Source organism: Amborella trichopoda, chromosome 5 (assembly GCF_054954075.1).
Source record: "Amborella trichopoda isolate Santa Cruz 75 chromosome 5, AtrichopodaSantaCruz75HAP2 v2.0, whole genome shotgun sequence".
Classification (NCBI taxonomy): domain Eukaryota; kingdom Viridiplantae; phylum Streptophyta; class Magnoliopsida; order Amborellales; family Amborellaceae; genus Amborella; species Amborella trichopoda.
The window spans coordinates 29,363,649-29,388,330 of NC_142340.1; the positions used below are offsets into that span (position 1 = coordinate 29,363,649).

The 24,682-nt window shown below is 36.8% G+C and overlaps 2 long non-coding RNA genes across 2 annotated transcripts; one reads left to right on the plus strand and one right to left on the minus strand.

Annotated features, from left to right (window-relative positions):
• The first annotated feature begins 19,225 nt into the window (after positions 1-19,225).
• Positions 19,226-21,233, plus strand: LOC148782040 (uncharacterized). The gene is made up of 2 exons (XR_016055330.1): positions 19,226-19,472; positions 20,930-21,233. It is a non-coding gene; the product is annotated as an uncharacterized LOC148782040 (long non-coding RNA).
• A 372-nt stretch (positions 21,234-21,605) lies between these two features.
• Positions 21,606-23,376, minus strand: LOC110007036 (uncharacterized). The gene is made up of 2 exons (XR_002280536.2): positions 23,011-23,376; positions 21,606-22,222 (listed from the first exon to the last, which is right to left on the minus strand). It is a non-coding gene; the product is annotated as an uncharacterized LOC110007036 (long non-coding RNA).
• Positions 23,377-24,682: the final 1,306 nt, after the last annotated feature.

Here is a 24,682-nt window from a genome sequence, read left to right on the forward strand (position 1 = left end):
ATGAGAAAGAATTATCTTCGACAGCGTCGAGTCCCAAACGGCAACAGCTTCCACTAAGCCAACCTTCTTCCACCTGTGACTATTCCTCTGTAGAGATGGTAAAAATGATAGACTGAGATATACAGCCCAATAAGTACGTCTAGATACTAAGCATCATCAATGGATACATCCAAGTATCATAAAGGGCATTTTCACTTATAAACTATCACAGTATAAACATCACATAGATAGGAGATCTCCTTAATGGTCATTATTTCAAGTATCAAAATTCTCATCCATTCAATACAATCATCATTATTCAAATTCGCCATGTAGGTAATAAGTATCATAAGAAGTAGCAATCTAGAAAGCCTTCCGTTAACGAATACTATCATAAAACATAGAGTCATGCACTTCACGATATCATTCATTTATCCATAACCGGACACGTTTCACAGTGTACGTTCTTATCATAACAGAACTCATTCTTACTTATCATTGAGCACATTCCATTCCACAATAAGCATTGGGTCAGGTCAATCAATACGTTCAAAGCACGCACCTAACCGATATCAATCACATAGCAGTATGTAACAATCACTGGGTCAGGCCATGCAATACGCTTAAAGAACGCACGTAAACGGTATCAATCACATAAGCAATCTGTAGCAATCACAAGGTCAAGTCATGCAATACGCTCAAAGCATACACCTAACCGGTATCAATCACATATGCAGTCTGTAACAATCACTGGGTCAGGTCATGCAATACGCTCAAAGCACACACCAAATTGGCATCAATCACATAAGCAGTCTGTAACAATCACTGGGTCAGGTCATGTAATACGCTCAAAGCACGCAAGTAACCGGTATCAATGACATAAGCAGTCTGTCACAATCACTGGGTCAGGTCTTCCAAAATGCTCAAAGCACACACCTAACTGGTATCAATCACATAAGCAGTCTGTAACAGTTATTGGGTCAGGTTATGCAATACGCTGAAAGCACGCACCTAACCTGTATCAATCACATTTACATAAGTAGGCCCTGCCATACTCTCAAAATAAGCACCCCTCAATCTCACTCTTAGCCATGCCAGACGCACAAAGCATGCCAGGGACTTCTTATAATGCTCATCACGTCAGTCCCACTACCAATGGATAGCCCATTGTGTAGCAATCAGTATAATAGCATCAGAACATATCAATATCCACTATCAACGGGTGGCCTATTGCGTTGTGGTCAGTATGACGGTATCAGGACCAAATATTCGAGTATCATTCTTTACTCACATTCAGTCAATGCTCCATGGCAGACAATGCTGGTCTCATTGCTAAAGTCTGATGTCTCATATAGAACTATATAACTAACATGTACACTCTGCTTTCTAACATAAGGCATTCACTACAAGGGCTATCTAAAGACACTTGTACTTTGTCAATTAGCATTCATACTCCATGGTCGCATTCAAGTATATGCTTTGCATAGTCATCATGGGGCATTAGCAGTTATCAATCATCACCAATTGCATGATCACATAGCATCGTGCTCCTAACTCCATGGCAATTAACATATAACAATCATTACAGGTAGACCATCCTATAGTCTAGGTGTATGACATTCTGCACACATAACACTCTGTCACATAATTGGTCGGTGAAAGATTCAAGCATGAAGCATAGATTTATCAACTCCATAACTGTGACCTTCTTGTAGGAGGAGTACAATTGTCGAGCAGTGGCGGGTTTTAGTGTACCTTGATGTCAATTTCGAAATGGACTTATTTAAGGGTCATATGCAATGATTTGGACACCTCTGGGTAGAGTTTGAGCAAAAACTGTATATTTCTAAAATATACCAAATTATGAAAATCTCGGTATTAAGTAACAGTGGCGTACCCCTCTATTTATGGATATAGTTCCCGATCTAGGAAGAATCTTAAGGTGATTAAAGCATGCAAATTTAAGCCCACACAATAATCTTCGAAATGGCAATCGTTTGAAGGCATTCGAAAATTATTTGACAGATCAAAAGCTTAACACAAATCCCATGACGGTTGCTGGAAATTTCCTGCAATAGCAAGTTGCCCTCACATTTCGGGGTGTATCTCACAATCCTCGGGGATTTTTTAAATTCCCAAAACATGCAATTTTAATTTTACTCAGAGATCTTTAAAATGGAAAAGTTTGAAAACATTTAGACTTCGTTAGGTAGGTCAAAAGCTTGATGCAAAATAGCTATCAATTGCTGGAAAATTTCAGCCATAATGACAGTGACACATGCTCATACCTAGGGACATATTTCTTAAACTATGCACAATTTTGAGATGAGGTAAAAAGCACAAATAAAATAAACAGGCATATCTCTCATTCAAGATAAATTTGGACTTGTTTGGACATCGTTTGTCTACTGAAAAGTGCATCGTAAGTACAGTCACAATTCTGGAAAGTCTCAATGCCAATCTTAGCATACATTCAAGATAATTCAATACGTCATTAACTAAGATAAAACTTCATACAAAATCTCATTCATATATAAATAACCTTACAAGAAAACTATTTTACAAATTTTCTCAACCCACAAGTTCATTTCTATGACTGAAACAAACATGACATTGGAGGCACGTAACTAATGTTTCCAATCCCATCAAAACCCATTCATACTTGCATTTTTCACCCCATCATTAACCCACTAACAATATTCAAAACCCATTTCCTACTATTATTTATGCAACGACGCTAGAACCACTTACTTAAAGCTCACGACGCTCCAAACTCTACACACAGGTCACCTTCTTGCTCCTTGTTGCAGCCAACAGAGCGCTAGAGGGAGAAAGTTTAAGGGGAAAGAACGGGGAAGGCACACGGCGGTGGGGAAGGGCGTGATTTATAAGCACGTGGGTAGGTAAGATTCATTGTGGTTGACGTCACGGGGTGGTTGGGGAAAAATATTGTGGTTGCCATCACTGGCGCTGCGCGATGTTGACGAATTCGGCAAGGCGTTACCCTCGTATTCACTCAGGGGATTACTCCACACGGCACTGCCACAACTTCTTCTCTCTCTTAAATTCTCAGAAGGTGTTGCCTCTTACGCTCGTGACGATGCTCTCCTTCACGCTCGGCTTTACCTCTTACGCTCGTGGTGATGCTTTCCTTCGCATGTGGTGCTACCTCTTACGCTCGCAGCAATGCTCTCCTTCACACGTGACATTACCTCTTACGCTAGCGACAATGCTCTCCTTCACCTGCCGTGTTACCTCTTCACGCACGACGTTCCCTCTCATCCACGCACGGCAATACCTCTCATTCGCGCATGGTGATACCTCCAAAATTCACGAAGGATCCTAAGTCTTCTCCCTTGGCGTCAGGCATGTATTCTCTTCTCTCTACTGCCGTGGGTGTTCTTCTACCACCGTGAGTGTCTAGGTATCTACTGTCGTGAGTGCTTTTAGTCCAAAAAATTGTGGTCCTTACATGATCCCCACCTTCAAAGGATTTTGTCCCCAAAATCATACATATGAAATTCCAATATTTGGGGGAGGGCACCCACACATCCACTGCCATCTCATACAGCCCGTCTATGTCCTCATCTCCAGTAATCGCACAGTCTATCCTTCACGTTTCACACACAGCATCAAGCTCTAACCAGTCAACAATAATAAGTTGACACACACAAATTATATCAAGCCATTCAACTCTAATCAATCTCAACCAGTTCAGCCACTACCAGCTGACTATTGGAATCAGTCTTTAAATAAGGTCCGGCAATACTCACAAGTCGACACCTTACAAGAATCGATCATACAATACACTCGAAACACATACCACAGAATCTGGGTCACAGAACCAGGCCCTATAATATGATCAAAGAAGACGCCTCACTACTATCAATCCTAAGGTCAGGCCCTGCCACAAGCTCAGATTAGGCTTTCTATCAGTATCAGTCACAAAGTCAGGCCCTACAATACGCTCAAAGTAGGTACCCCAATATAATCACAATATCACAGTATGGTCATGCAATATGCTCAAAGCATGCCAACCAATCACATATCACAGTATCGCCATGCAATATGCTTAAAGCATGGCAATCAATCACATATCACAGTACAGTCATGCAATACGCTCCAAGCATGCCAACCAATCACATATCACAGTAGGGCCATGCAATATGCTCAAAGCATGCCAATCAATCACATATCATAGTATGGCCATACAATACGCTCAAAGCATGCTAATCAATTAGATATCACAGTATGGTCATGCAATACGCTCAAAGCGTGGCAACCAATTACATATCACAATATGGTCATGCAATATGCTCAAAGCATGCCAATCAATCACATATCACAGTATGGCCAAGCAATGTGCTCAAAGCATGCTAATAAATCACATATCACAATATGGTCATGCAATACGCTCAAAGCATGCCAATCAATCATATGTCACAATATGGTCATACAATACGCTCAAAGCATGCCAATCAATCACATAGTCAGGCCCTACAATACGCTCAAAGTAGGCACCTCAGTACAATCACAATATTAGGTCCGTCAATACGCTCAAAGCAGGTACCTCATCACAATCACAATAGTCAGGTCCTACGATATGCTCAAAGTAGGCACCTTATCAATCACAATAGTCAGGTCCTACGATACGCTCAAAGTAGGAACCTTAGCAGTCACAATAGTCAGGTCCTACGATACTCTCAAAGTAGGCATCTTATCAATCACAATAGTCAGGTCCTATGATACGCTCAAAGTAGGCACCTTATCAATCACAATAGTCAGGTCTTACGATCAAAGTAGGCACCTTATCAATCACAATAATTAGGTCATATAATACGCTCAAAGTAGGCACCTTATCAGTCACAATAGTCAGATCCTACGATACGCTCAAAGTATACACCTTAGTACGATCACAATATCAGGTCCTGCAATACGCTCAAAGTAGGCACCCTATAAGCATCAGTCATGGTCTTGCAATACTCTGAAAGCATGCACCACGAAATCACATGGTCAGGTCCTACAATTCGCTTAAAGTAGGCACCTCAGTGCAATCACAATATCAGGTCCTGCAATACACTCAAAGCAGGCACCCTACAAGCATCAGTCATGGTCATGCAATACGCTCAAAGCATGCACCATAGAATCACATGGTCAGGTTCTACACTACGCTCAAAGTAGGTACCTTACCGATATCACAAAGTCAGGCCCTATAATACGCTCAAAGCAGGCACCCTATTGGTATCAATCGCAATCATTGGGTCCTCTAATACGCTCAAGGTCCTACAGTATCAATCACGGCCATGTAATACGCTCAAAGCATGCACTGTAGAATCATAATGTCATGCCCGGCAATACTCTAAAAGCAAGTACCTCACTAACAAAACTAGGTTCATGCAATACGCTCAATGCTCAAGAAACCATGTAGCACTCACTACATTCATACCGTGATTCACAAATCACATTTCACTCATCGCAAGATTGACCACTCAGGTCAAAACATAAATCACTTATCACTTCAATCACATGGCATGTAATAGCTGTGAACTAGATGGGGTAGGACATACCCCTCAATCAAGTTCTACACAAGCATCACACAAAAAGGATTTCCAAACGGTTGCACAGGCAGACAATAAGAGTTCAATTTCCTCAAAAGATGGTGTTACAATAACAGTGAGGGGACACAAGATCTAATAAAGATTTTACATTTCACATTACAATCAAAACACTTCTAGTTCTCCGAAGTCGAGGCTTTAACTCCTTCCCCATTGAGTGTGAAGACCCGACCCTGAGTCTTGGGTTTGGGCTCATTCTTCCATGTCGGGCAGTCTCTAATCAGGTGGCCCAACTTGCCACAGTTTGTAACATGGTTTTGTCTTTAGCCAACATTCGAAAGCCACATGGCCTTGCTTCCCACAAGAGGTACAATGCATGAGCTGGCTCTGCTTGACGTTGCCTTAAGAGGTCTTTTGGGTCTTATTATTCCTCCGACTTTCCTTTTCTGGTGGACCCTCAGGGGGTAGTGGTCTTGCCCTTCGCTACTCTTTCCTCAGTCGATAATTATCACAGTCTTTTTTTACTGTCCTGACCAGATCCACCAATTGAGAGAAGGCCTTAAGATTGACCGACATAACTCTCTCTTTGATATCAGGCCTCAACCCTCTCTCAAACTTGCTTGCCTTCCTGGCCTATGTGTTGATGATATGTGGCGCCTATCAGGATAATTAAAAATTTTTTGCCACATACTGATTAATAGTCAAATTCTCATGTTGCAACTCTATGAATTCAACCTCCTTCCTTTCCTTTACCGACTCAGGAAGTACTTTTCATTGAAGGCCTCTAGAAATCCTTCCCATGTAGGTTCTATCTCCTCTTCTTCCCAGGCCTATTGGACCGAATGCCACCAATGTTCATTGTCCCCTTCTAATATGAAGGTACCCAACCTCAATTTTAGCTTATTTGAGCACTACAAAACTCCAAAGATCGTTTCCACTTGCATTAGCCATCTCACTGCTTTCTCTACACCTCCTTACCCTAAGAAAATTGGGAGTGCCAGTCTCTTAAACTTTTCTATCAGATTACCATCACTTTGGCTCTGAGGCAGGGGTAGATAGGGCCGGCATTGACTCTTTCATGATTTGGGTCATGGCTCCCAGAGTCCTACAAAATTTGCCAAGGGCTTCAGTGTCATAGTTACTGGTGCTTCCATAGTAGCCACGAGTTCTCGACATCTTCAACCTAGTCATAGTAACACCTAATTACTATCCTATCCACCCACTACTTTATCTTAAGACTATTTAAAGGATACTCCTAAACTCCCTAAACCAAGGAACCTATTCTAGCTGCTTTGATACCATACTGTCACGACCTCGCTCCCGTCCCCCTTACTGTACCCGCTGGAGGGAAGTCGAGAGCGGGTCCGTGAATCGGAGGTAGTGAATTCCACTCAGATCGGTGTGGTTCAACACTTTAATAATGTGATAACCAAATCAAACCGTGGAAAAACTAAAACATCAACTCAAAATGCAAAAGCCAAAAACCATGCTCCAAAATCCACTATATAACATTCATCAAAATCATTACATATCAGTTCGAAGCATCAGGCCTGATAGTACACACAACCCATAATAAACAATAATTAGGGCCAACGTACCCATAAAACCCATAATGGGAAAGAATTATCTTCGGTAGCTTCGAGTCCCAAATGCCAACAGCTTCCACTAGGCCAACCTTCTTCCACTTGCGACTATTGCTCTGTAGAGATGGTAAAAATGATAGAATGAGCTATACATCCTAGCAACTAAGTTTAGATACTAAGCATCATCAATGAATACATCTAGGTATCACAAACGGCATTTTCACTTACAAATTATTACAGTATAAACATTACATAGATAAGAGATCTCCTTGGTATATATATCATGGTCATTATTTCAAGTATCAGATCTATAATCCATTCAATACAATCATCATTATTTAAATTCACCATGCAAGTAATAAGTATCATAAGAAGTAGCAATTCAGAAAGCCTTGAGTTAAATAATACTATCATAAAACATACAGTCATGCACTTCACGATATCATTCATTTATCCATAACTGGGCATGTTTCACAATGTACGTTCTTATCATAACATAACTTATTCTGACTTATCACTGAGCACATTCCATTCCACAATACGCACTGAGTCAGGTCACGCAATACGCTTAAAGCACGCACGTAACTGATATCAATCACATAAGCAGTCTGTAACAATCACTGGGTCAGTTCATGAAATATGCTCAAAGCACGCACCTAACCGGTATCAATCACATAAGCAGTCTGTAACAATCACTGGGTCAGGTCATGCAATACGCTAAAAGCACGCACCTAATCTGTATCAATCACATAAGTAGTTTGTAACAATCACTGGGGCAGGTCATGCAATACGCTCAAATCATACACCTAACCAGTATCAATCACATAAGAAGTTTGTAACAATCACTGGCTGAGGTCATGGAATACTTACAAAGCATGCACCTAACCGGTATCAATCACATAAGCAGCCTGTAACAATCACGGGGTCAGGTCATGCAAAATGCTCAAAGCACGCACCTAACCGGTATCAATCACATAAGCAGTCTGTAACAATCACTGAGTTAGGTCATGCAATACCCTCAGAGCACGCACCTAACCGGTATCAATCACATAAGAAGTCTGTACCAATCACTGGGTCAGTTCATGCAATATGCTCAAAGCACACACCTAACCGGTATCAATCACATTCACATAAGTAGGCCCTGCCATACTCTCAAAACAGGCACCCCTCAATCTCACTCCTAGCCATGCAATACGCACAAAGTATGTCAAGGACTTCCTATAATGCTAATCACCTCAGTCCCACTACCAATGGATAGCTCATTGCGTAACGGTCAGTACAACAGTATCAGAACAAATCAATATCCACTACCAATGGGTGGGCCATTGCGTAGTGGTTAGTATGACAGTATCAGAACAAAAGATTCGAGTATTATTCTTTACTCACATTCAGTCAATACTCCATGACAGACAATGCTGGTCATTACTAAAGTTTGATGTCTCATACATAACTATATAATTGACATGTACACTTTGCTTTCTAGCATAAGGCATTCACCACATGGGCTATCTCAAGACATTTATACTTTATCAAATAGCATTCATTTTCCATGGTCGCATTCAAGTATATGCATCACATAGTCATCATGGGGCAATAACAGTTATCAATCATCACCAATTGCATGATCACAGAGCATCGTCCTCCTAACTCCATGGCAATTAATATATGACAATCGTTATATGAAGACCATCCTATAACATAGGTGTATGACATTCTGCACACATAACACTCTGTCACATAATTGGTCAGCGAAAGATTCAAGCACAAATAGCAGATTTATCAAGTCCATAACTATGACCTTCTTGTAGGAAAAGGACTACAGTTGTCGAGCAGTGGTAGACCTCTAAGTCAATTTCGATGTGGACTCATTTAAGGCTCATATGAAATGATTTGGACACCTCTGGGTAGAGTTTGAGTGCAAAGTCGTATATTTCTAAAATATGCCAAATTCTGAAATTCTCGGTATTAAGTAACAATGGCATATCCCTCTATCTTGGGGTGTAACTCCCGATCTAGAGAGAATCTAAAGTGATTAAAGCATGCAATTTTAAGCCCACACAGTAATATTTGAAATGGCAGTAGTTTGAAGGCATTCGGAAATCTTTTGACGGATCAAAAGTTTTATACAAATCACATAACGGTTGCTGGAAATTTCCAGCAACAGTAACTTGCCCCTGCATTTTGGGGCGTATCTCACAATCCTTGGGAATTTTCGAAATTCCCAAGACATGAAACTTTAAGTTTACTCAGAGATCTTTCAAATGGCAGAAGTTTGGGTGGGTCAAAAGTTTGATGCAATATAGGCATACATTCAAGATCATTCAATACTTCATTAACTAAGATAAAACTTCATACAAAATCTCATTCATATATAACTAACCTTACAAGAGAATTATTCTACAAATTTTCTCAACCCATAAGTTCATTTCCATGGCTCAAAAAAATATGACATTGGAGGCACGCAGCTGGTGTTTCCAATCCCATCAAAACCCATTCATACTCACATTTTTCACCCCATTATTAACCCATTAACAATATTCAAACCCATTTCCGACTGTTATTAATGCAATGAAGCTAGACCCACTTACTTGAAGCTCACGGATCTCCAAACTCCACACGCAGGTCACCTTCTTGCTCCTCATGGTAGCCAACAGCAGCAGCAGCAGCGGCGGCGGTGGTGAAGAGGGTTTTCCCCTTGAGCGTTAGAGAGAGAAAGTTTAAGGGGAAAGAAAAGGGAAGGCACACGACAGTGGGGAAGGGCATGATTTATAGGCGCGTGGGTAGGTAAGATTCACTGTGGTTGACTTCGTGGGCTGGTTGGGGAAGAATACTATGGTTGTCATCACTCGCACGGCACAGCGTTGACGAATTCAGTGCAGCGTTACCCTCGTCTTCACGCACGGTATTACTCCACAGACGTTGCTACAGCTTCTTCTTTCTCTCTCTTCAATTCTCAGACGACATTGCATCTTAAGACGATGCTCTCCTTCGCGCGCGGCGTTACCCCTTACGCTCGGGGCGATACTCTCCTTTGCGCACGGTGTTACCTCTTACGCTCGCGGTGATGCTCTCTTTCGCGATGGTATTACCTCTTACGCTCGCGATGATGCTCTCCTTCGCTCGTGGTGTTACCTCTTCATGCATGGCGCTTCCTCTCATCCACGCATGACAATACGTCTCATCTACACACGATGATACCTTCAAAATTCACATACGGCGCTAAGTCTTCTCCCTCAATGTCGGGCATGTATTCCCTTCTCTCTACTACCGTGGGTGTTTTCTTCTCTCTACAGCCATGAGTGTCTAGGTCTCTATTGCCGTGAGTGCTATAAGTCCAAAAAGTCCTTACATGATGAGTCAGTTTGAGAAAGCTATGTAGATCGTGGTCGGTAGTTGAAGGTGGAGTGCTCTCGTATATTGATAAATTCCTAAATCTAAAGGATTCGATTCCCATCAAAATTAATTACTTTTAATTAATTTTATGATATATGATTTTTTTAAATGTTTATTTGAACTTTTGTGAATCTTCTTGTATTTTATTTTTATTATTCAGATTTATAAATTAAGATAAATTATTTTTCCAATGTTTAAAATAAATAAGATTTAAAAATACAAAATAAAAAATTATATGGGACCCTCCATAAATATGGGGGCCCAATTTAGATTCGGCAGGCGGACCTTTGGATAGACAATTAAGGTTTTGTTTGTCCCTTCATACTACCGATACATTCGGACCAAACAAGCATATCATGCTTTCCTGGCCACCAAAGGATGGGACACCCCATCCATAGGGACTAACTTGTTCTCCAAGATTGGGTGATAGTTATCCCCTTATTTGTTGGCTAATCTTTTGGGTCTAGCTAATTTATATGAGAAAGTTGAATATTTGAAATATTTAGTAAATCTATAAATCAAGATTGCTTGATCAAAGAAATAAAGATTAGATATACAAAAATAGAAAATAAATATATACTTTCTTTATTTAAAGATTTGATGGGAGTAGATCTAAGAAAGACAGGATAAGGATCTAGCTCATCTTTTTGAATCTTGATGGTGGATCAAAGAGATGGATGACTCTAATCTCTCACCCCACAAACAAGTCTTCTTAGATCGACGGTCAAGATTGACCCTAGGAATTGAGGAAAACCTTAAGACAGAAAATCTATAAAAAAAAAAGGCTCTTCCACCTCATAAAATCTCTTCACCTATTTTCTCTTCTCTCTCTAAGGGTTTATCTCTCTCTCAAAAATCTCTTCATAGGTGGAACGCCCCACCTAAGGCTCTCAAGATTTCTCACAAGTTTTTCTAACGGGGCATGCCCCAACCAAAATCTTTCTCAAGCCAAGGAGGGCGCGCCCAAGTAATCTCTCTCCTCTCAAGCCAAAGAGAGCACACCCAAGTAACCTCTCTCAAGCTGAGGGGGGCACACCCAAGTAATCTCTCTCTCCTTTTCTCCTTTCTAGGTGGCACACTCAAGCTAAGGTTAGCTTGTGGTGGTTTGATTTTTGGGTAGCAAAGGGGAGGATTCCCTTGCTATTAGATGTCTCCCTCTCTCTTTGATCTATCTCTCATATTTTCAAAGATCTAGCCAAAGGGGCTTGAGCAAGACTAGTGCGTTGATGCCTTAGCTAGTTGGTTTTATTTCGAGATTCATATGCCATTGAGAGAGTTTTGCCATATGTAGGAGAATCAAGAGACCGATTATAGATCCCGAGCACCATCAGAAGGAGGAGACTCAGTGTGGGGGTATACTAAGCCCGATTGAAGTATTCTCCAGTCCTCTCTATTTGTTTTTCACCATATTTAATTATATTGTCTTTATTTTTCCAATTATAAGAATTGTGGATATTTTCTTTGTTTAAAGAAAATTGGCTTAGTGGCATCAAGTTTTTTAAGATATTGGATTTGTTAGTTTTATTTTCTTTAAAGCAAAAGTTATTTTAATAATACTATTTGCAAGTGATGTTTTCCAAAAGAAAATAAAAAGAAAAGAAAAGGGGTGAAAAGAATAATAATAATAAAAAAAATTCCTCGGTAAGATCACATTAGTCTTTCTTTCATTGGTATCAGAGCTATTGATACTTGGTGTCATTAGTTATCTTTTCTCTTTGTTGAGTCTAGAACAAATTTGAAAATGAGATATAAAAAAGCTAATGAACTTTGTGGTCACGTAACACACCCACGGTTAAGAATTATTGGAATATTCAAACACCGAAAAAGGCATTCTACAGAATGAGAATTCTGGGCTATATTGGAACAGTGATATAAAGATGACAATGTTGTGTTTTACCATTGCATACTCAGTGATATTGTGTGTCTTCGAGAGTAGGATCTACCTGCAAAATTTTAGCAGGAGATCCTAAGGGAATTGAGAGTTATGAACTCATAAATGAAGGGTGCCAGTTCTGACCCTACAAAATCCAAGAACTATCCATTGAGTTCCGTGATTTTTTCCACCAAACATATGATTTTATTTCTAGTTGAAATAACTCTAACTTGTCAAATTGAGTCTACTTTATAAAAAAATAGTTTTATTAAGAAATTTCTTATGGTTTGAAAGATATGGTCTATTTATTTAAAGATGCGCAAGTACTATTTTTTGTAAAAAAAATTGTTTTTATTGTCTTGGAAGTCGTGATTTTGTTTTTATTCTAAACATAATGTTTTATGGCCCAAACCTAGTTTGTAGACTTCCATTCTGAGTTTATTTCTATAAGAAAAAATTTGACAGATAAATATCTACGGCAAAAGTGGAATAAAAATTTTGGATTGAAGAGAGGTCATCTTGATTTTCTGCAAATTTGGTATGTTCTTTATTAATACATGAATATCTATACTTATCAAGCTTACTTAACAGAGTGATATGAGGCTTGTGGAACATATATGTTACCATTATGTGTCTACTTTCAAACAAAATTGATTTGAAAGAAAAACTCTATGAGGGTAGAGAGAACATACACTTTTACTAGATAGTATTCATCCTAGAATTTTGCAGTATGATTTACTTTATGATGTGAATGTCACTTATTTATTTCTCTGAAGGAAGTTATTATTTGGGATTCACACCATGATGTTATGATTTGCTTTTGAGACTAGTTTTCAGCATAAAATATTTTAGGAAGAAATTCTTTGAGGATTGAGAGAAATAAAATTTTTATTGAGAGGTGCTCAACCTGGTTTCCAACTGAGAAAATTGCATTGTAACGTAAATGTCACTAAAACGTAGACTCACTAAATGGTATGATTTAAGGACGGAACTAAGTACTATTTTATATTTTTTGGTCGATTTCAATACTCAAAATGTTTCAGGCATAAACTCCTCATGAGTTAAAAGATATCGTATTTGTATTATGGGATGCTCATCTTCTATTCTACATTAAATTAAAAGATGTGGTATGTTGAGCCACATCTTTGTAGTCCTCATAATTGAAGCTCTTTTAGGGGTCATTCAAAAGTTTTATAATTTGCCATGAGTATGGTTTTTAATAGTAAAACTTCAGAGAGAGGTAGTACAAGGTAGATAAGATATGACATTCTATGTGAAGAAGTGAATATGAGAATTGCATAATATAGAAGAAACACATTGCATGTGAAAGTACTTTAGTTTCTTTGCAATAAAGGGATATATAGAGATACTTGGTGGCAGCATAAAAACTCTAAAGATCAGTGGGAGAATTAAATTTGTGATCTTTGGAATGATGGAATGAAAAAAAACATTTTTTATATATGTATGGGAGAATCCAAAAGGCCGAAGAGGTGGATGCTTCATCAATGTATAAAAGATGTTGACCAAGTGTTTCTTCACCAGACGTGTGCTCTTCCAAGTTCACAAAAGCTCGTCAGCAAGTAAAAAAAAAGAATTAAGAAAGCCTAAGTACCACATAACATGGTTTTGAGGTACGAAATCTATCCCACATTACATGGTAAGGTCATATAAGGAAAGAAGATTTAGTAACCCATTATTTTTAAGTTTCATTTACTTCTTTTGTTTTTTTGGCTATTTGTTTTATGAATATGTATGGAGTGTATGAATATTAGGTGATAGGTGCTTACAAATTTGAAAGAGCTAATTTTGAATACCCTATATTTTTGTGCCTTATTGTGCTTGAGTATGAACTACTTAAGGTAATGATACACATGAAGATGTGGTTGAATCGAGGTCTTTGAGCCTAAGTATGCAACACGAGAGATATGTGTGACTCATTCAAATATGTAAGCATGAAGGGACTGTTTTGATGGAACTCGGTCTTAGTGACCATCCTCCTAATAAATGTTTATAATATGACGTGTTGTATGTGATGATGATCTCTTAATAAAGTCTTCATATTTGCCAAAAAAAAAGTAATTTGTAAAGGCTTTAATAATTCTCCTTAAGTCATGCTTTATTTTGGATAAAATTATACGATGGTATTTATGATTTGTTTTTGTGGCCATGAACTTGACTTGGTAGGAAATTAATGGTGAATGCAGTAAAATGATTTATGAAGGCTAAGCATGTATTTTAAAATTAAATTGGACGATTTGAAAAAAACTTAAGTCTATGAATATGGTTTTGAGAAAACCGCATAGTCTTGTAGTGTCCACCGAGTCTTGATGCAAAATCATTTTAAACTGTCACACTAGTATCTAACTATTGCTTGTGAATGTGTATATATATATCAAGTCAATAGTTTTTTTTATTAAAGAGAAAAACATTGTATCTTGAAGGTATTTATAAAAGTGAGAAAAAATTATCATTCACTGGTTTTTAAATACCCATATTCCTTGACCCATGTTTCTAGTTATTTAGAATCCTTGATTACTTAAAGACCTTGAACCATAAGGAATATTGTAGGAAAACCATCATGTTATATCTCCCTGACACATACTGCGTGGATTAGACAACTTGGTTTGTATGGGTTTACAACCAAGAGACTAGTGTGGTTGAACTTTTGTGGTTTGAGAAATGGTTTTACGAAACGGATCGAGCATTGAGTTATTGTTTAATATGAGACTTGCTATATTATCTCATGACACATGCATGAGAATGCTAAAATAATATTTCTTGTGCTATGTTTGAGTGCGAGTAATTAACAATCCCACAATTATTTTTAGCTCCTTGGATATTCAGTTATACAGGTGTCATGTTATTAAAAGATCCAGATAAACTCATATTCCAATGAGAGCACCAACTTATGTTTGTTGAGCCTGCTAGAACGATATACTGTTGTTCACCTATGGAACCCAGATACATGGTTTTAGTTGTATGGATATATAAGGGAACATCTTCAATGAAGAACTGCTTTAAGCCTATGAATATACGACCCCATGCAATAAGGGTACATGATGATCTTCTGTGACAACATGTCTATGATTCGCGATGCGATATAAAAGATGGATTATGATCACGTTTAGAATGAGATTCGAGCATCAAAGAGATAGAGGTGCTGCCTTCCTAAATCCTTTGTGAAAGGATTGATGGCAAAAGCCATAATTAATGTAATAAGAGAAAATAAGTGAAAATGTTTGAGAGAGATATTGTAATTAGGGGGATGAGAATTTGAAAATGAGAGATTATAAGGTCTCCAATGGCCAAGTGGGAAATGTTAGGTTTATGTGGCTTTTAAAGGCCTTATGAGAGCTTGTATGAGTGAACCATAAACTCAGTGGGAGTGTGGTCTTCTTGTGGGCCATACTAGGTAAATGTGATTTGTCGATACTCGGACTACGCTCGATGTGCTAGGTCAGCAGAGTTAGAAAAAACCCATTATAGGTTAAGTGGGTTAACCCTTGAAGAGGTAGTGGTACACCCATATGAGAGCCGACGGACTGTGTGGCCCTTGCGTATGATGAATAGCCTTTGATGAGGTTATTGAGTTTAGTGGGTTAGCCCTTGATGAGGTAAAAGTATGGCCATATGAGAGCCGACGGACTGTGTGGTCCTTGCATGTGATGAATAACATTTAGAGATGAGGCTAAAACCCTATTGTTATATCATTACATGGAAAATACATAGATATTCGTTTTGAGATTCGCCAATGAGGGTGAAGTGTGTACATGTGCGAGAGATTACCTCTATACATCATAGAGTCATGGTTGCAGCATGGTCTGGAGGACCATGATTTTTTTGTCTCTAAGGGAGAACTTAAAATTCATAAACTGAGATTGCCTCCCTTAGTCTATTGGTTGATTTTGATTATCCAATCATGAGCCCCTACAGCGGACTATCGGTCATGGGAACTGTTGGGTCAGTTTGAAAAACCTAGGTAGATCATGGTTCGTAAATGAAGCTGGAGTGCTCCCGTATATTGATAAATTCTTAGATCTAATGGATCTGATTCCCATCAAAATTAATTAGTTTTACTTAATTTTATGATATAGGATATTTTAAAATGTTTATTTGAAGTTTTATGAATCTTCTAGTATTTTACTTTTATCATTTGAATTTATAAATTAAAAAAAATTAACTTTTCAATGTTTTAAATAAAATATAAGATTTAAAATTTCTAAATACAAAATAAAATATTTTCTAAAATTATATGGGACCCTTCATAAATATGGGGCCCCAATTTAGAACATGTGGGATTCGGTGGCGCCCATGTGTGGTCACCAAAGGGGCGCATGCCACATACATAGGGGGTTATACCCTTGTTTGTTGAAAATAGAAAATAAGATATATACTTTCTTTATTTAAATATTTGACAGGAATAGATCTAGAAAATGGAAGATAAGGCTCTAGCTCATCTTTTTGAATCTTGGTGATGGATCAAAGAGATTTAATTCTCTCACCCTATAAATCTCCTAAGATTGATGGTCAAGATTTGACCCTAAGAATTGAGGCAAACCCCAAGGTATAGAAAATCTATAAAAAGAGGCTCTCCCACCTCAATAAGTTTCTACACTTATTTTCTCTCTCTCTCTAAGGGTTTATCTCTCTCTCAAAGATCTCTTTAGGTGGCGTGCCCCACTTAGGGCTTCAAGATCTCTCCTAAGTTTTTCTAAGGGGGAACGTCCCAACCAAAATCTCTCTACCAAGCCATGGGGGCACGACCAAGTAATCTCTCTCAAGCGTAGGGGGCATGCCGTAGTAATCTCTCTCTCTCTCTCTCTCTCTCTCTCTCTCTCTCTCTCTCTCTCTCTCTAAGCTAAGGTTAGCTTGTGGTGGTTTAATTTTTGGATAGAAAAGGGGCGGATCCCTTTGCTAGTAGATCTCTCCTCTCTCTTCGATCTATCTCTCATGTCTCCAAAGATCAAGTCAAAAGGGGTTTGAGTAAGACTAGTGCATTGAGGCTTTAGGTTGTTGGTTTTAGATCGAGATCTATATGCCATTGAGAGGGTTTTGCCATATGTAGAAAAATCAGGAGACCGATCATAGATTCCAAGTACCATTGGAAGAAAGAGACTCAGGGTGGGGTGTACTATGCCCAGTTAATATAAGCACCGTCACTCTCTTTTTCTGTCTTGTTATATTTAATTATATTGTTTTTATATTCCCAAGCTTAAGAATTGTAGATGTTTTCTTTGTTTAAAGAAAATTGGTTTAATAACACCAAGTTTTTAATATCTTGGATTTGTTAGTTTTATTTTATTTGAAGCAAAAGTTATTGTAATAAGACTACTTGTAAGTGATATTTGTCAAAAGAAAAGAAAAGGGGTGAAAAGAAGAAAAATAAAAAATAAAAATATTCCTCGGCAAAAGATTTAAAAAGAAAGGACATATCTCTTAAAAAATTACATTTTTTAATTTTCAATCTTTCTTTCTTTTTTGTTTGTGGTAAAATATGATATTTTCTGACTTAATTATTTTTGCATAGAGAGAGATAGCTTCATATTCAGGTTTTCAACTTGACAGTTTTGCTCTTCTTTAATATGTTAGCATGTAAACGAATGATTATTGTTATTCAGTTCTTTCTAAAGTGAATATAGTATAAACTTTTTTCAAACCTTGTAAATTTTGGAAAAAAAATAGTATCTGGGCCAACTTCTTGGATCATATATTCCATATTCGATTGGAGAGAGTGCATGAAATTATTGGTTGTTGCTGTGTGTGAGAGACGTGATATTCACGGGTTGATGAGAAAGGGAGAGAGAGAACGAGAAACAAAATAGAATTTTTGTGCCCTTGATAGAGAACAAAAAAGAGAGAAAAACATATGATGTTAGAAAGAGAGGTGGCGACAGAGATAGATGTGGTTGTGTAAGTATTTTTCCCTTGATGATAAAAGGGAAAATTATAAACACCCTAGTGGAACATGTTTTCTAGGCGTGCATATTTTTAATGGCAATGTACTAATCGCAAACCTACTTATTTTTTGATCTAGCGACTATAAAATTTTAGGTAAAATATAAAATGCTTCACTTACATGCAGAAATTACAAAGAAGATTGGTCAACTAGCCATTTTTAAGTTACGGTAAATCCGAATTTTTTGTCTTTTTTAAGTTGCACCTCGGCCCTACCAACGAAGAAACAAAAAAAAAAAAATTTCAGATCTATAGAATCCGGAAAGGTCTAAACAATCATTTATAAAAACAATTTTCTCTTTTAAAAATTTTGAAATTTAAATTTTAAGATTTTCGAAATCCAAAATTATTGCTACATTTTTTTTTTTTGGTAAACAAAATTGTTGTGACTTTAAATTTTTATTTATTTATTTTTTTTGCAATTATGATTTTGAACATACGGAAGTTTTAAAATGTAATAATGGGTAGGGAATTGGTGTAGATGTGATAGTAGGAAAAATAATGGTAAAAATTTAAATAATACTAAAAAACATATATATATATATATATATATATATATATATATATATATATATATATATATATATATATATATATATATATATATATATATATATATATATAGGATTTTTTAGAGTTAACAAACCCCCATAAACCATAGGTTCAAGTTAGAATCCCTTGTGAATCTCTTTTTTACCTCCATTACCCTCATATTAGAAAAACATCTCTTTTTTACCTCCATTACCCTCATATTAGAAAAACCCAAAGCTTATATAAAAGGCGTTTCTTACTTTTTAGTTCAAAATTTTAAAAACAAATACAAAAATGAGGGAATTAAAAAATCCATCCCCCCTCTCTTACATGCCTTTCTACGTTCTCTCTCTCCTTGCCTTGCTGATCCTCTCTGCTCCTCTAACCGTCACGCCTTTCCCTCGCCAATACTATCTCTATTGCCTACGAAACATAAGAAAGTACCATATTCTCTCTCTCGCCTTGCCCGCCCTGTGTCTCAAGACCTCTATTTAGGAAGACTCTAATATTTGTTTGAAGATTGAATGGAAGATTTCCTTTTTGAGAACCCAATATTCAATTCAAGTTCAAAGTTACTCTCACAAGATCTAGATTTTGAACAAGGTATGGATTAGTACTTAATATATGTATATTTACTTTTGGTGAAGAATTAGCAAGCTAATAATCCCTCTCTCTTTTCTTTCTCTAGGGCCTATTGTTCGTCTCAAATATGAATTTACAGGCCCACTAAAACATGGACTTGATGTGCTTTTTTTTTTTTTTACTTTAATCTTGGGGTTTTTTCCTTATCGATTTTTTTGGTGTGGGATTCTCTCTTCATTTTGATTTTTCATTGTATTTGTGTTTGTTTAGGCAATTCCAATGCTAAAAGCCCAAGTGACTGATATAAATGGAATTATCTCTGTCCATATATAATTTAAACAAAGGTGCAGTTTGTATAGAGCCTAGACTCTAAACAATCAAATTAGAGCCTACCTTCAAATAGTATTAAGAAATGCGGTTGTAATGTTGGAAATCTTTGTGATAGCCTTAAATATATTTTCATATTTATTTATAAAATTTAAAGCTTAAAAAATAGTGTAGATCAAGATATCTACGAAAACTTAAAAATCTTGAAAATTTACGGTCCAAAAAGGCGTAACAAAATACATTGTTTTCAAAACTTACAATTTATTTTTTTCTCATGTCCGTACATCTTGAGGTCAAGATGATCATTTGAAGATATTGGGGCATCAAAACAACCTCTTCTAGTAAAATTTTTGAGGTAGGCTCAAATGTGATTGTTTAGAGCCTCGGCTCTATATGAACTTTTCCCTTTAAAAAATGCCCCCAAACTATAGAGGTTCAACTAGAATCACTCAATTTAGTATTTGATTAATTGTAGCTACTACAATTATTGGCTTGTTTGTAAACCTGGTTGAGATCCAGCACATTTGCAAAATAGCTGATAAAATTCCTAATAGAGGTAGAAATGGAGAAGCCACCTCAAGATTGTCACCGAGTGGGTTTTTATGTTGATTAGTAGTAGAAAGGCCCTACATTATTAAAAACATTGGTAAAAATATCCTTGTGATTGTCATATATTGCACTCTTATTGCCAAAGTAGTCTTATGTATTATGTTTTTATTGAAGATTTTTCTATGTATATAGTGGACAAGTAGCTGCAATTTCCATATCTTAGAAAGTCCATGGGGCTGCAAAATAAAATTAGAAGAGATTGAAGTCCATATGTAAACTACAGTATAAGGGTTGTACGTCTTTGAAATAATGCGAGAATATACGATGAAACAACTCGATGTAATTTGCTTTAAAACACATGCATTAGACAGAGCACTCTGTCATTCCAATTTAGTGCATATAGACTGAGCATTACTTGTTGTAGCTTGATATTCATTTTTTCCCCTGATCTTAATGCACAAAATCAATGTAAAAAAAGTATCACAAAAATCGTCCATGTTATACTTTTTATTACTTGGGTTTTATAATTGCACGAGAATTTGTTGCTTGCTCTCCCTCTAATATTTACTAATGATAGTTTTGTATTTTCTTTTCTTTGATAGCATCAGACATTGTTAAGAGGTGGTGCCTGTCAAGAGCAAGCATATGATGAAGATGGCATAGAATTGGATTCTCAACCCATTTGTAGCATAATTGATGGATGAAGAACTTCTACCCAAAAATAGGGCAGCAAGTAATTCACAAACTTTAGTTGAAAATAGGAGCAGTTTTCTTTCTTATGTCTATGTAGTCCTATGTCATTCAAAAGATATGAGACAATTGTTTTGTTTTTGGTATCAATGTCATACATGGAATTATTTTTTTTTTTTCGAAAGGAAACAACTTGGACATGAATAAAGGTTTTCTTATTTGATGGGTAAGTTGTGGTTTCAAGCTCTCTTTCTCTCTCTTAAGTTACATGCCATGTGAATGTCCATGTTTATGAATATGATGTGAAATGAGATTACCTTAAATGACTTTGTGGAAAAAATAACTAATTTTGTTGTAAATTCTATCTCTCTCACACACACATAAATACAATAATAGAGAACTATATACTCTCTCTCTCAGACACACACTCACACACATAGACACAAACATAATCACATAGATCTATATAATATGAGTTTGGAACAAGTTGTTTCGTTTTTACATGAATTGGGAACAAGCATTTGGAGGGTTTTTGCACATTTGACTATCACAAAAAATGGTATGTAAATGGAGCCCATAAGGGGTGAATGATGAATGAATTTCATGATGAAGTTGTTGATATGACAAAACAGCATCATAGATAGTCCTCAACATAGCTCGTTGATGTTACATTTGATGTACAACATCAATATTGCATCCACATTCAACCTTACAATAACTTCTCACATCCAAATTCAATCTTATAATAACTTCTTAACAAAATTGATAGGACAATAATCATTATGTACCATTCTAAAATTATATATACAAAGTTGTCACATGTAAATGCCCAAAAAACCCGTATGTAAAGCAGCATTTCGCGCCCCAATTGTACTCCACAATTGCATCTCCTTGATGATCGATCTCTTTCTCTTTTAATTTCAGACAAGTATTTGTTTGTTAAATGGCCCTCCCTATGGCAAACATAATATCTTCTAGTAGTTTCATTCCCATCACCTTCTTTTCCAATAGTTCGTTGAGGACGCACCCAAAATCCCATGACTTGGCAAAACACTTGTAAAAATTCATAAGCATCATCATGAATTGAAAATATTTCCCCATGGTATGGATCTAGAAACTGTTTGGATTTTCTGTAACTGATGCTACGCTCTCTACAACCGTGGTTTCATTTGGAGGAGTTTCCATGTGGCATTTCACTTACGTACCTGTGGAAAGTGTCTAAATTTTATGATTAAAAAAAAAACAGATTCATTGCTTATGGTATCATAACAGGCCCTACATATCAAGAAAACAAAATTTATATGAACCTAAAATAATTAATTATAACATAACCTACATATCCATAGAATTTTTAAAATAAAAGCATAATACATAAGACTACTTTGGCAATAGGGATGCAATATATAACAATCACCAGGATATTTTTCCCAATTTGTTTGTTAATGTAGGGCTTTTCCACCGCTAATCAACAGTAAATCCCACTCAGTGACAATCTTGATGTGGCTTCTCCATGTTCCCTTCTATTAGGAATTTTATCAGATAGTTTGCATATGTGTTGGATCTCAACATGGTTTACAAACAAGTCAATAATTGTAGTAGCTACAATGAATCAAATACTAAATTGAGCGATTCTAATTGAACTTATTATTTTTGGCGGGATTTTTAAATTATACATCGACTGAGATTATATCAGTCACTTGGGCTTTTAGTATTGGAGTTGCCTAAACAAAAACAAATAAAGTGAAAAATCAAAATGAGATAGAATCTCACACCAAAACATAAATCAATAGATAGATAAACAATGTAAATTATAGAAAAAATCACACTTAACAAAAAAGAAAAAAAAAAAAGGTCATCAAGTGGGCCTGTAAATTCATATTTGAGATGAACAATAGGCTCTCGAGAGAGGGAAGAGAGAGAATGAGAGAGAGGGATTATTAGCATGCTAATTCTTCACCAAAAGTGAATATATATCTTAAGTATTAATCCATACCTTATTCAAAATCAGTATCTTGAGAGTAGCTTTGAACTTAAATCTAATATTGGGTTCTCAAAGAGGCAATCCTCCATTCAATCTTCAAACAAAAAATTGGTTTTTCCCCAATAGAGGTCTTGAGAGAGAGGGACGGCAAGGCGTGAGAGAATGGTAAGGCGAAAGAGAATAGTGTACTCTCCTGTGTTTTTTAGGCAATAGAGATAGTATGGGGGAGGGCAAGGCATAACGGTTAGAGAGGCAGAGACGATGGGGAAGGGAAAGAGGGAGGAAGGGAGAGACAGAGAGAGAGGAGAGAGACGATTCAAAATTCCGTCGTTGTGGTATTTGTTTTTTAAATTTTGAACTAAAAGTGATAAATGCCCCTTTTATACAGGCTTTGCGTTCTTTTAATATGAGGGTAATGGGGGTAAAAAAGAGATTCACGAGAGATTCTAATTTGATCTTATGTTTTTTAGGGGGGTTGTTAACCCTAGAAAATTCACACATATATATATATATATATAGACCTTATTTTCTGGTTCATTGTGTTAAAAAAAACACTAAAAAAATCGCAACTTTTTTCACAAATGCCAAATTCGCTGCAATTGAAATTGACTCGTGTTTATTTCTCTGGAACTTTTATTAATCTAGGGCACAAACCAATACAAAATTAATAATCCCTTTTAAAATATTTTTCTTGATATTCTAGTACTTGTGAGGGCATTATTGACCAATAAGACATTTACACGCACTAACCTTCTATCTGCAGTGAGGTCGGAGCAGCTACCTATAACTTTACTGGAGTACTAAAGAAGATAAAAGAAGCTTTTTGAGAAGGTGGAATCTCTTGTTGGAGAAAGAGGAAATATCGGAGAACTACAACCTTAAGCCTCAAAACACCCTATCTCCCTTTTTCTCTCTCAACCCCACATTCTCTCTCTAGATTCTCTAATATCAAGAATCAATTCGAGCTCTTTCCATCAGGTTAATATAGAAGGTGTGTATTGTATTATGTATATTTAGAAATGATAGATACAATGTCTTGTATTTAGTGTAAGTCTTGGTATGGTATAGAAATTGGTAATTTAATTCTATATTTTCTCATCTATAATTTGTCTATAAAAGACAAATGTGTATATTTATATGATTGATAGATATGGAGTCTCTTTAGAAAAACATGAGATTCTTCATATGGCATCAGAGCCACAGGTTTCTGAGAACCTTCTATTGGATCGAATCAACAACCAGAGGATTGTTTTGTATCTCTGATACAACCCTCTGATCTGAGACCTACCATCGGGTTGTTCCAATAGAGCCGATCAACGATCCGAGTGTGTTGCTTCCGTTCCAAAGCTTCCGCTTCCAACTTCAAATTTGCTTCATCGAGCTCAATGATTAAATGGTCGACCTTCCAATCAGGCCTTGGATCTGCCGACAGCCCATGAGAGCCTTGTGGCACTCTCAATCTTAATTCAAGAAAATTCTGTAACTTTAGCTTTTTCTAGGCGCTCCTCTTCGCAGTGTTTTTTTTTTCCTCTTGGACTCCTCAATCGCTGCCAACTCCCTAATTTTCCTCTCCTCTATTTGTGATCACTGCTCATGATCCCTTTGAATAACAGATAAGTAAAGGTCACAAGCTTATGCAATTTTGCCTAGATAATGTTAGTCAGGTTTCTTCAAAAATTGCTTT